The 10,322-nt window shown below is 40.1% G+C and overlaps 1 pseudogene; it reads right to left on the bottom strand.

Annotated features, from left to right (window-relative positions):
- Positions 1-7,930: 7,930 nt before the first annotated feature.
- LOC112411033 (major facilitator superfamily domain-containing protein 1 pseudogene) lies at positions 7,931-9,009 on the bottom strand (annotated as a pseudogene).
- Between the last annotated feature and the right edge of the window lie 1,313 nt (positions 9,010-10,322).

Genomic DNA, 10,322 nt, shown 5'->3' with positions numbered 1-10,322 from the left:
TGAACCCCAATCTAAAAGAGAAAAAAAGAAAAAAGAAAACCTTGGCTATGGCGGGGCAGAGTTTAAGCGGGGGTGGCACTTAGGCAGGGGCAGTGTTTAGGGTGGGGCGGGACGGGTGACGTTTGTGTGTGGCGCAGAGCCTAGGCTCAGGACCCACCTGGAAGAGGAGAGGTAGCACGTTCAAAAGGCTGCCTCCGGGCCGTCTGGAGCTCCCCCGCACGGACAATGCCTGCGATGCCCTTGCGGGGCTCAAGGCAGTGAAGCCCAGGGCACGGGGTAGCTATGGCGACCAGGAGCGTGGCCCGTGGTGCCGCCTGACAGGTGTGGGGTCCCCAGTGGCCGCGGCACAGAGCAGCATGCACACCCACGGGGACAAGGGCTCGGCCATGCCCTCCGACAGCCAGGCACACGAGAAGTGAGTCAGTGGGCCGGGACAGCGGAGTGTGGAGTTCCGGAATTTGGAGGTAGGGCCCTGAGTGAGGGTGTGTGGGTGGGGTTTAGGCCCAGTGCATTGGAGGGGGTCTCCGAGTGTAGAGGTAGGGCCCTGGGTGGGAGTGTAGAAGTGGGGCTTGGGCTCTGCGCAGTAGGAGGGAGGTTCTGGGTGCAGAGGATTAGGCTGGGGAGCCCAGCAGGCTCCCTGGTGCCTAAGTGGACAGGGAAAGCACTGGCCGCATTCGTTTCTTTTCCTCCGCGTCCCCGCGCGTTTCCCCCAGGGTCTCCCCCGTCGCCGCTGGACCCCTAACCGTGGGTGGGTCCTGGTGGGTGTAGGAACTCCTCCCCTCCCCCCAGCCACCCCTCAGGGGTGTCGTCCCGGAGGTCCGGCCTTTACTTTTGCTCCCCCTTCCCTCCCTCCCAGTCCCTCAGGATCCGCATGGCTGCAGGGGGCCTCGGTGGACAGAGGATCAGCGCTGGGATCTCAGCAGGCTCCTGGGGGCCCAAGAGGGCAGGGGAAACCTGGCCACTCTCCCTTTTGATCCTCTGCCCTCCCAGTGGCCCCCCAGTTTCCCCCTTCGGTCATGGGATCCCTTCCCCTCCCCCAGCCTCCCCTCGGGGCGCCAGTCCCATCCTGCTTCCGCTTCTCCTCCCCCCTCACTCCTCCCCATGCCCCACGTCCTACCTGGTCACCGGGGGTTCCTCCTATCCCCTTAGGTGTCTGTGGTCCCCCACCGGTGCCTGATAGGTGCCCTAGTTGTGTGGAGACACAAATTCCGCCTCCTCCTAGTCTGCCATCTTGACCTTCTCCTCCCAAAATTTTAATAATGCTTGTAACTCCCATAACCATTACTTTTAAATTAAGCTCAATGTCTGCATTCTTCCACATCTGCTAATTTCTGACTTAACCATTTAGTGCTGTCATTTGATCACAAAACAATTTCATTTGTACAATATTAATTGTACTTACTATTTATATCAATAATATTTCATTATTTCTATGATCTTATTACTATTTTATATTAACTGGAAGCACTTACTGGTACCAGTGTCTCCATTCTGTCAATAGATAGTAGCAATCTATCTAGCAATCTAGATAGTGTTTAGAAGTCCACTCACCAGTTTTCTTCACACTATTATTAGTGCATATAGTCCTCAAAAATCGTACATCACTGATGTAGGATATAATAGTTGCCAATGAAAGGAAATTGCCTATTCATTTGTAAAATATACAGCATAAAGAAATAATTTCCCTAATAAAACTGCACACTATACTACACTGAGTTAAGATAATGAAACAGATTGAAGATACAGGAATGAGTTTTGTAGACATGTCAATTTTTAAATAACTTTGCTCTTTAATATCACTTCTTTCCCCTCAATTCATTTTATGTCATTAAAATAATCTTTATAAATTTTAGGGGTTTTCCAGATAACACTGATTTATAATTGTATAATAAATGACTTAAAAATTGTCCTGTCTAAAGTTACAAATTTTGGAGCTTTCAACAGACTGCAATTTACCAATTCTTTTCCACTAATGATTACACATTAGTTCTGACTTCTGTTGGACCCTAATGGATATTATTTTCTAAATTTGGGGAAAGTATCAGTTTGCTGGTATTTAAAGTCATTTTCTTTTGTTCCCATACCAGCTCTAGATTCTCCATAATAGAAAATGGGAAGCTTTTTTCAATGTATTTTTAGTTTTTCTTGTCTTCATTCCAAACACAGAGGCGGAGCATCAAAGGTGTTTCATTTGTGAAACAAAATTTAAGGTGAAACAGAATTAAAGGCAAAGCTAGCTCCTACCTTGGGCAAGTTCTGTGTAGAAATGTGGACCCCCTGCTCCCCAGGTTTGTGCCTCATTGAAAATAAAATTTAAAAGTCCAAATATGCCAGGGAAAATTCTATCTTTAAAAAAAAAAATGGCTTGCTTCAAATGGGTTGGCCTTCATTTAAGTCAATAAGTATGTTAGTTTCTTGTTCACTGCTGACAAACACTCCATAGTACTCATTGGTCCTACAACTAAGCAAAAATACCAGTAGCCTATTAAGAAAGGTAGGCGGGGGCTTCCCTGGTGGTGCAGTGGTTAAGAATCTGCCTGCCAATGCAGGGGACATGGGTTTGAGCCCTGGTCCTGGAAGATCCCACATGCCACGGAGCAAATAAGCCCATGAGCCACAACTACTGAGCCCGTGTGCCACAACTACTGAAGCCCACGTGCCTAGAGCCCATGCTCTGCATGCAACAAGAGAAGCCACCCCAATGAGAAGCCCGTGCACCACAACGAAGAGTAGCCCCCCGCTCGCCGCAACTAGAGAAAGCCCACGCACAGCAATAAAGACCCAATGCAGCCAAAAATAAATAAAATAAATTTATATTAAAGAAAAAGGTAGGCAGAAGATGTGAACAAGCAGTTCAGAGAAAAAAATTCAAATGGATATTCAATACATAAAGTATGCTGACCGTCACTCAAAATAGAAGAAATACAAATTTAAATGACACTGAAATACCATTTTTCATCTTTCAAATGGCAAAAATCCAAAATTTTGTAAGCTTCTCTGTTTTGAAGATATAGTGAAATGGGCATTCTCACACACTGTGAGTAAGAATTTCAACTGGGAGAACCCCTATGCAGGGCAATTCGGCAATACCTATCTAATTGAGAAATACATAGGCTGCTTTACTGAACATTTCCACCTCTGGGCATTGATCCTACACATATACGTGTGCTCAGGCAAAATGAGATACAAACCAGATACTTCAGACCATCACTCATCCCAACCCTTGTTGCAGTTAGGTATGACCATGCCACTAAATTCTTCCCAGTGAAATATGGACAGAAGTCATAGGAACTTGTACCAAAGAAGACATAAGTTTGCTCTATTCGTTCATCCTCCCTCCTCACTGGAATGGCCGTGACCAGAGCTACCTCGGAAGCCATACTCCTTGATTCTGTTAATGTATTTTATGAGTTTTGAAATTTTTTTTAATCAGAATCAACCCATAGCATGAAGCACTTAACCAGAAGGTACATATTATATACCTTGACAATATAAAAGTAATATTATGACTGATAGAAAGTGAGAGGTGAAAGAGGGAAGTAGAGCTGGAGGGAAATAGAAGGTCTAAGTTCCTTGTTTTACGTGGTGGGAAGTCAAGAGATACTTTCTCAAGTTGATGAAGAAGGAGACATATGCTTATGGAAATTAGTAAAAGTATAATATCAGTAATCAAAAAATTGATTTTTAACAAACCCAAATATAGGAGAGTGATATATGGCATAAGGAAGCTAATCCTCTTTCATAACTTGGAGCCAATGCATATTGCCTAATGATGATAAACCCCAAAGCAAAGAGATAAGCTAATGCATCCTTTAGAGTTAGTAGGCAATATCCTGAAGTATTAAAAACAGTCAAAAGTCATTACCTCTGGTTTGGGACAACGTGGATGGACCTTTAGGGCATTATGCTAAGTGAAATAAGTCAGACAGAGAAAGACAAATACCGTATGATATCACTTATATGTGGAATCTAAAAGAGCCGAACTCATAGAAACAGAGAGTAGATTGGTGACTACCAGGGGTGGGGTGGGGGAAATGAAGAGATGTTGGTCAAAGGGGTACAAACTTCCAGTTATAAGATGAATAAGTTCTGGGGATCTAATATTACAACAGGGTGATTATAGTTAATAATACTGTAGTATGTACTTGAAAGTTGCTAATCTCATAAATCTTAAATGTTCTAACCTTAAAAAATAAACGGTAATTATGTGACATCATGCAGGTGTTAGATAACCTATCATGGTAATCAGTTTGCAATACATAAGCACATCAAATCAACATGTTGTACATCCTAAACTTACACGATGTTATATGTCAATTATATCTAAATAAAGTTGGTGGGGGGAAGTCATTACCTCTGAGGAATGAAGTTTAGCAAACACCTGCACCTCTCTTATTCCTCCTGTTGAATTCAAATAAAATTTAATGATTTTATTTGAAATTTGCATGCACAGTATAATCCTATTTTTGTAAGAATTTTCGCTATTCTTCCAGATATCCTTCTCTCCATATCTATTAATAAGATATTTGGAATGAAAAAATTAATTATACTATAGTTTCATTCCATTTATTAAGAAAATTATTTCTGCTTTGTATTTTGGATGAGTTCATTTCTTTTTTGTACTTCTCTAATTTTGACCATGTATAATTTATTAAAAAATTAACATCATTAACATAAGAGGCACAGATAACATTTTATTTTAAACAATTATTTTCATGCTTGAACATTTATCTCAATGAGGTTTTAAGTTGTTTTTGCTCTTCTGCATGTTTTAAGGGAGTTTTACTTTGTTGTTACTTCTCTACATTTACTTTTAATTTTACACCATTAATTTAAAAAGAAAGTGATTATTGTTAAAAAGGGAGATGTAAATATTATGTGTAGTACAGAAAATATGTTCATTCTTGAAACTGATGAGGAATCTAATGGTGCCTAAACATTTCTAAATATAACTTCCATTTTATCATATAATACTATAATTTTCTAATAGCTACTAATTTCTTTGCAAAAGTAATCTAGGTTATTGGTCACAATGACTATTTTAATTCACTGGGATACTTATGATTTGTGAAGGAAATATCTTAATATTCCTTAGAACACTGATAGGATATACATTTATTATTTAAAAATAAGAATAAGATAAAATCAGAAGAAAATGGAAAATCCTGAAGTTAAAACAAGATGAAACAGACTTTGACATCTGAAAGTGATCAGTGCGAGAGAAATAAAGTAAAATAGATATTCTTTTCACTGTCATCCATACTGTTATGTGAGAAAGACCAGAGAGTGTACAGATTTTTTAAAAAGAAAAGTAGAAGAAAATCCCCCTTCTACTGACTTCTGAGTAGCTCTGTGAGCTTCAGGCTAACCAGTGAATCCAAATCTAAACAGCATGGCAGGAGAAGATGGCTGGTTTCTAAACTATAGATGAGTGGGACAGTGGGCAAGCCTACTGCTCATCCACTCCTGTGGCCCAGCAAAGACCACTTGCCCTATGACTATATTCTCAGACAACAAAATATCCCTTCCTGGGTCAAACGAAGCTATTAAGACATTAGCAGTATGGTTTTTGAAGATGAACAGCATGTTAAAAGGGTAAGAATCTATTACAATTGCAAAATTGCCTGGAGCAAAGTGAGAAAAGAACTTTCAAACTCCCTAACCTCATGCAGTGACCATCTTGCCAAATGGTAGTTCTCTTTCTAGTTAGATGGCCCAGCAGCTATCCCAGAAATAAAAAGCCCTTAAGAAACCTGATAAAACATTCAGCTGCCATTTCAAATTTCTGAGGGAAAAATAAGCACAACTGACAGGCAAACCTAAATTTTGCAAAGACAAAAACCATTAGACTTTATCAAATTAATCAATCAGCTCTTTGGCAACATCACTGAACTCCATCTCACTAAAGCTGAGACATAGCTACAAAAATCTATTTTGATGTTAGGAGATCTTCATATAAGCACAGAATTAACATCATCAAATTTACTCATGTACTTCTAAATCATTAATAAAAAAAATCTTAGACTATGAATAGACAAATAAAACTCTTCTAGAGAGAATGTTTAATCTTCACGTTTTTCCACTCATCCCTTGCCAAGACACAATGATGAGAAAAAGAGGCACAGTGTAATTGTGAGACAAAAATGCAGGAAAACACACTAATTAGGACTAGGGCAAAGAAGATTCTGGCTGTGAAAATATGAATTGAAGAATATTCTCAAAACTTTGCTCATTTTTAAAATGAGTGTAATAAAAAAATGCAAGTCAAGCTAATAGAGTTCACTCGTTCTGCTGTCTAGCTGGTGTTCGGGTAGGAGTGATTTATGAGAAGCATACCAATTGCACATAAATGTATCCTTCCAAAAATGCTTCGGAAAGCTATGAAGGACTTTGAACATGGTCCTCCAGATTTTCAAAATCTCAACCACAAGTAAAGAATCTGCTAAACGAATCCAGTTGGATTTCCTGAGACTTTTATTGTGTAAGCCTCAGGCACCTGTGGAAGAAAGCAGTCAGACTCTAAGTGCTTTCAGCCCGAGCCTGTGCTTGCATATTTTTTTTGCTTTTGAGCTCAGTGCCCATAGTAGACATTTAGTAAATCTTTGTCAAAGGAAGGACAAAATAAGGAAGTAAAGATGGAAAGTAGAGAGGGAGAGATGGAGGAAGGAAGAAAAGAAGAATGGAAGGGAAAGAAGGAATCTCTTAAGGAATCTGAAGAGCAAAGCCATGTTCAATTCCCTGAGAACTGCTCAGAAATGACGTGTCATTTACATACATCTAAACACAAACTGATGAAATGCGAGGAAAGGAGGATGGAATACATCAATTAAATGGCTCTATAAAGTGGGAAGCTGATACTGCCGCCAGAGGAATCGTAAGTGTACAATTTCTGGGGCATGCTACTTCTCCAAGTTGTGTCATCCCAATAGGAAGCCTCAATACTGGCAACGAAGACCCTGAAACATATGTTTGACTAGGTCTCCATATTGAAAAATAAATCAAGTCCAAAATAAAAATATATTCATCCAGTCATCCAAAAGCCAATGCCATAATGCAATTTGTAAACAACCGTGGAGACTCAATCTTGTCTTTCTGGTTCCAGGCTGTAGCAATGTCTAGGGAATCTGTATGTAGAAGGAGACGTCTTAATTGTGAGAAATTTTTATTTGTCAAAAATCACAAATATTAATTTAAATAGAATATGTTAAAAACTTAATTCCTAGGGGCAGGCAGAATACACAAGGAAATAAAACTACAGTGTTTTACTAAAAGAAACAGGAAAGAGGAACTAAATTTTTGGGCATGGAGATGGCAGACTAGATTTCTGCAAAGTTTTTTTTTTTTCTCCTCTTGCAGTGTTTTTATTTAACCTTGTAGATAAGCAATTATCATAATTTACAGGACGTTTTTTAGTAATTAATTGGACTATAAGAAAAACCGTACAGAAAGTTTGTACCACAAAATTATGTCCCTAAGGGATCAGGGTCCTCAGTAACAGAGAAATAAAGAAGCTCAAAAGGGTCACTGCTCAGCAACCTCTGGTAACTAAAGAGAGCAGAACACAATCTGCTATTTGTGGAAATGAGACTTCATAAAAATATCTTTCAAACATTCCCTATTACAAAAGGGAATGCCTATTAAAATGCTATTGTTTATTCTATATAAAATATCCTTTCTAATCCTTCAAAAGCTTTTTTTTTTGCTTTAAGATTAAAGGCCATATCCCTAAGATACACTTTGTGAAAATTATCTCAATACAAGATCTAAAGATTTCCATTATTTACTGCCCTTACTCAAAATCACCTGCATGTAGCAGATGCAATTTTCAAAACTTCATCATTGATGAGCCTATTCCAAAGCAGAATTCTTCAGAAATACAAAAGACACAGGCTACAACAGTCCTCACAGTTATACTTTAAAATAGATATATTCAAAATATAAATATAATAATTCTCTTGAAGGCCAGCATCATATGGGAAGCAAGAGTGGTCACCACTGCACACAGAACCCAGATGATGTTCTTTCCTGTTTTATCCACCAGAAGCCCAAATATTGGGGACATGGGAGCTGATATTACATACACAATACTGATAACAGCACTCGCTGCCTGGGAGGAAAAGCCAAATTCCTCTGTAAAGAAAACTTTCCCAAGTCCAGTGAAGGGGAACACAGCAACACAATAGCCGACAAAGATGATGAATATGAGCCGCAGGGGGAAGGAGGGGTCCTTCACATCAGTTAACTTGATAACTTCACCTGTTTTTCCTTGCTCTTTACGAAGGATTCGTTCTGCTCTCTGATCCGAGTAAGCGAGGGCCAAGGCACAGACTAGTGAAAGAAGACACGTTACACCCCCGATCATAAGTGTGACCCCAAGGGTTGTGTGACCAGCAGAACCCAATGAAGCTTCAACCTTAAAATACAGCCATCCCATGAGGTTCATGTTTACTGTACTTCCAGTTCTAGCCATGCTAAGGTGGAGTCCAAACACCAAGTTTAATTCTTTGCCTTTAAACCAACTCACAGCGTATGTATTCCGGGCAACTGCTAAGGACTCCCCACCAATCCCAAACACAAACCTTCCAAATTCCATCAGCCAAAAAGCACGAAATATTCCACCCAGAGCAAAAACAACCTGTCCAACGCAAACAAAGCAACTAAAAATAATGGTGCCCCATCGTATTCCAAGTACGCGGTCTACCAAAAAGCCACCAAAGAAACACAAAACTACATTGGGCCAAGAATACCAGGCATACGGCAGCATGAATTTTGTGGGATTCACCTGCATATCCCGTTTAACCTGAGTCTGAAGGGCAGCGGGATTATCATAGCAAAAATAGCTGCCGAAACCAAGGAAGCGTATCAGCAACTGCACCAAGAGCCGGTGCGCCAGGCGACTGGTGCCGCAGAGGGCCGGCAGCGCCCCGGGGGCAGGGGGTGTAACGGGGGCGCCTCTGCCGGCCTCGTTGGTGCCCTCGCTTCCTCCTCCTCCTCCTCCATCGGGCCGACAGGAGACCGAGAGACGACAGTCTGCAAACTTTTATATGCTCTTAGAAATGCCATTCTCCATTTCAATTCCTCAGTTTTAATAATCATTTTATATTCGCCAAGCATATACCATCTGATAACTTGGAAGAGGAAGGTTACAACTTTGATAACAAAAAGAAGTCAACCTAAAATGAAACACCACTTAAAACACAACACAATGAAGTGGAAAATTCTCTTTGAGACATATTAGCTCATAGACCCCTTTTTCCTCAATATATTTGGAAAAGAATATTCAATGTCCACCTTGTTGATTTCCCTCTCTGCTAGGAATTAGCTTTATAGTATTTGTAAACTTGTTAATTTAATCCAAAGCCACAGGAAGTTTTTTTTTAATGACATCATCAATAGCACAAAATCTCATTAAAAGTAACAATTTTGTTCAACCAACATTTTTTTTTTTTTCCATTTCTACTTAGGTAGTTTACAGTACACTTGAAAATCAGTACTGTTAGCAGGGATATGGGAATGGATTGATGAGTGTGCTACAAGACAAATGACTGATTTTTTTCCCATCTATACTCAGCACTGCAGGAGCAAGGCCATTAGTCCATACCCAGAGTCTCTTTATGGCTATGAGGAAACGGGAGAAAGAAACTATCATCACCTTCAGTGAAGACAAGGAGAACCATGCCAATATCAATCCCAGTTCCCATTAGGCTAATATGGCAGCACTGAGACCACACGTTTAGAAAGTCTCCACTTTGTCTTGAATTACACAGGTGACCATTACGAGCTTAAAATGTGTCACTCAACCCTAGGGTCCATGACCAGACAGTGTAACTGTCGTGGATGGTGTTAAACTATGAAATTTGTACCAACTATTATCATCTGAATAAATACTTTCGAATCCTGCTAAGCCCAAAAATCCCATACACTTGACATAAAATACGTAGAGAACTGAAGTGAAAATGCCCTCAACTTACTAAGTATTCTCTGATTAGCCTAAATTAACACTTCCGCCTGTTCTTGGCTTTAAAGAGAACTCTTTCAGAGTTTGCCTATTCAGATCCAGCATTAGTATTTGAACTTTTGCCTAATTTCTCCCTGCAACTCACTTCCCTTTGCTCCCCAAACACTACTCTCACTTGACTTTTCTCCTGCAGTCCTTCACACTCCTTTGTGATTCCCTCTCTTGTTCTGACAGATTGGTAAATTTCTGTCTACACCAGGATTCTATCTTAACGTCTCTACTCACTCTACGTTCTTTAGTAATTATATCCATAGGCTAGCTTTGAAATGCCCTCTGCATAATTATGAACCTCACTTTCTATGTG

This window comes from Neophocaena asiaeorientalis, unplaced genomic scaffold, assembly GCF_003031525.2.
Source record: "Neophocaena asiaeorientalis asiaeorientalis breed wild unplaced genomic scaffold, Neophocaena_asiaeorientalis_V1.1 scaffold1154, whole genome shotgun sequence".
Lineage (NCBI taxonomy): Eukaryota > Metazoa > Chordata > Mammalia > Artiodactyla > Phocoenidae > Neophocaena > Neophocaena asiaeorientalis.
Note: the sequence above shows the minus strand (reverse complement) of the source record. Positions and strands in the feature narration are given on the sequence as shown.